Source organism: Mesocricetus auratus, unplaced genomic scaffold (assembly GCF_017639785.1).
Source record: "Mesocricetus auratus isolate SY011 unplaced genomic scaffold, BCM_Maur_2.0 Super-Scaffold_100055, whole genome shotgun sequence".
Classification (NCBI taxonomy): domain Eukaryota; kingdom Metazoa; phylum Chordata; class Mammalia; order Rodentia; family Cricetidae; genus Mesocricetus; species Mesocricetus auratus.
The window spans coordinates 385088-388397 of NW_024429232.1; the positions used below are offsets into that span (position 1 = coordinate 385088).

The 3310-nt window shown below is 45.1% G+C and overlaps 1 long non-coding RNA gene across 1 annotated transcript; it reads right to left on the minus strand.

Moving 5' to 3' along the window:
- Positions 1 to 580: 580 nt before the first annotated feature.
- LOC121136275 lies at positions 581 to 2961 on the minus strand. The gene is made up of 3 exons (XR_005873426.1): positions 2936 to 2961; positions 1589 to 1707; positions 581 to 879 (listed from the first exon to the last, which is right to left on the minus strand). It is a non-coding gene; the product is annotated as an uncharacterized LOC121136275 (long non-coding RNA).
- Positions 2962 to 3310: the final 349 nt, after the last annotated feature.

Sequence of the window (3310 nt, forward strand, 5' to 3'; positions counted from 1 at the left end):
AGTCCCTCTGGCCACACAAACAACATGCGCTGTTCCTTCCTCCTTCAATTGCTTTTCTAATACTTTAAAATCATTTTCCCTCTTATTGTTTGGCAGAGTGCAGGGCTATTATTTTTTATTAAACAGAGCAACATGAGAAAGAACTGGGCTCTCACAGTAGTGCATAAAATAAAAGGTAATTTCAACTTAATCAAGGACATAATGTGCTCTGGGAGAGTGGAGTAATGGAGGCATGGTAGGCTTGGAGAGGTTGGCAGGGTCCGGATGTGAGCAGGGTCTCGCAGGAGCTATGTGACATGGTCTTGTTATGTAACTTTGTGAGCTGTGCCATTCAGAGCTAGAGCAGGCTTCCTCACTGGGCTGCTGAGAGGAGAATCGAATGAAATATGCAAAGCATAAACCAAGGAAGGTACAGAGCAGACCTGATGTGCCTGATGTGCCACTGTGACCACCATCACTGCCTGACTTGCGTCATCATTTGCCCTACCTTACAGGATGTGGTGGTCTCCCAGCATGAGCCTCTCTAGGGCAGGAGTGAGCAGTCAACCCTCACACAGAACTAGTGTTCACTCGCCTTCAGTCTGGAGCTCTTCCTTGTTCACAGGACTCCCTTCGGATGTTTGGAACTCACTGTTTAGAAATTACTTCAGTGGGGAAACTCTGCTGAAGAATTCCATCAAGTTGGACCTTATTGGGCATCTCTGCAAGCTCAGAACTGGAGGAAGACTCAATGTGGCAAGCCAGGGGCAGCTGTTAAGGATTTGAGCCCCATGGTGGGCTCATTACATAGTCCCTATCCATCACTACTTAGCTGTCTTAACTGAGACAAGTTTCCAGACTTCTCTGAGCCTCTTTGTCCTCAGTTATGAGATGGGAATCCTAGGAAGAAAGAAAGGCACAGAATTCAAAATGCTTCCATGAGGTGACATGAGATCTCTATCTAGCTTAGTAGTTAATAGGTCAAAGTTTGAATATTACATCAGTATTTTTGGCATCTGCATTGCTAACACAGTAGGGAAGTACTTTTCTAATACTAAGTCCTACCCAATATGACATTCTTTTACTTCCTGTTGACCAAATATGTCTGGGTGGCTATAGGGTAGGATTAGGGAATGCTCACAGCATGAATCCCTGCTGCGGTTGTGTGATTTACAGAATTTTGTCACATGCATTTTAATTTCCAGCAATAGTGGGAAATTGATTGGCAGGATGAAGGATGTGAACTGACAAGGGCAAAGTGGCCAGGGTACTAACCACTGCAAGACCCTTAGAGCAGGTAGAGGGATTCAGTAGCATAAAAGCTTCAAGAAGCAGGCCCACAGTGTCTGAGGGCGGTGGCAGTCCCTCCCAGGGGAGAGGTTGGAGGCTCTTGCAGATGATCCAGAGTTACCCATGACCTCCTGCTCAATAACTTTGGGATCTTTAAGGCTCCTCCCTACCCCACCCAAAAAGTGCAAAGCAGGAGCTGAACTTCATTTCCCCTAGCTCAGGGTATGAGCACACTCATAGCTCTGGTGCATGGGCAGAGAGAGAAGTGGCAGCCTTCCACAGCTCCAGACAGGGACAGAAGAACAAAGGAAATGCTCACCATGAACCGGATTCCTTTCTAGATCTTGCAGGGAATTGGAGGGAAACCAGGAACAAACTGTATTCCCGGTGGCTTTTTCAGAAATGGAGGTGGGTAAGGAAGGAAGACTTCTAAAATCCCTGGGAAGAAAAGAGGAAAAGTAAACTTCAGCATGAACAATGTTGAACAAGCAATTAACTAGATGGCAGCAGAGGGCACTGGGAGAAAAGATGAAGTGCCAGAAATAAATAAGACCTGGGAAGGAAAATGAAAAACGTTCCCAAGGTAAATGGACTACGATGTGAGACGATGCACAATAAAGAAGCAATTGTTTGTGCAAAAACCCAACGAAGGCATCGCACTCTAGCTTCAAAGTCACCAAGTCACAGGCAATGATGACACATGTTGGCTGTAGCAGCACCTACTATGCATTTCTCTATCCATCTTTGCAGTATACTCAGTGTCCAAGGCTGCCCCTCCCCACTCCCCAAGGCACAAACCTACTCCCCGAGTACCCAGTTTTCTCTTGTTTAATTGGGTACTTTTTCTGAAATCAAGTAGGAGAAAACAAGTAGACACAGAAGACAAGAACTGGTAGAAAAAATCATGAATTTTTTGAGGTGCTCCCTCAAGCCGCTGGATGCAGGTGGTGCCCTCCACAGCAGGCTACTCCCTGCAGACAGGACAGGCTAGGTCTGCCTGCAATTTCACAATGGCCAGACCTGGATTTCCAGATATTCCCCAGAGGATGATGTCTCTCTTGTTCCAAGACTCTGCTTTCCAATCCCCAGGAGTGGAAGATAATAAGCTTCATCCTGAATGTGTTCAGAACAGCAGGATCATGAGAAACCTTACAAGAGAAGCTGTGAGGGAACTACAATATGCCGTTCCCATAGATAATGTCAAGGTTTCATTCTGATCTGAAGTGAGTGGAAATAGCCGAGGGAAATGTTCTGTGTTCCCCATAATCACTAAAAACCAAACCAACAAAAATGGACATCTGTCTTCTGAGGTTTCCTCCTGTCTTCTACCAAGACAGTCAAGTATACAGACAAATCAGCATCCAGCTATCTAATAACACCCTGCTGAATCCTGGAGTCTTTGGCATTTCATGGTGCCCTTGCCTTGGACTTTTAAATGCTTTTAGCTACCTAGGAAATAATGGGTTTAATGGGTTTGTTTGCTGTACTTTTTGTTCCAGTCTGTTGTATATATTATATCTATTTGTTCCAACCAAAAAAACACAAAAACCTCTGCTTTTCACAAGCACATTGGAAGGAACAAAAGCCCCATAAGAGCTCACATCAGAACATAGGCATATGAGGTATATTGGTTGTTCATACAACTATAAGGGTGGAGGAGGCTTACATAGGAGGTGGAGCCCTGGCCAAGGTTTAGAATGCAAGTGAAAGTGGCCAAATAAGAGAGAATGTTATGTAGGCACCATCACCTCAGTGACCTATGTTCTGTCAGAACTGCAGCTATGGTAACAGCAAATACATAGGCAAAGACCAGAAGTAGCTGGCAATACAAGGGGTGCTAGGCATCCAGAAACAATCCAGTCTGGACTGGTGTCCATGTGGATATGTTCAAATCCAAACACAAATAGGCAGAGGAGAACCTTGGAAGGGTTTCACTCATGAGAAGGACCTATGTAATTTTGAAGATACCCTTCTTCTGCAAGACAGATCTGAGTGGGCAGGTCCACGCTAGAAAATAAAGACCCACAGGAGTCGCTGAAGT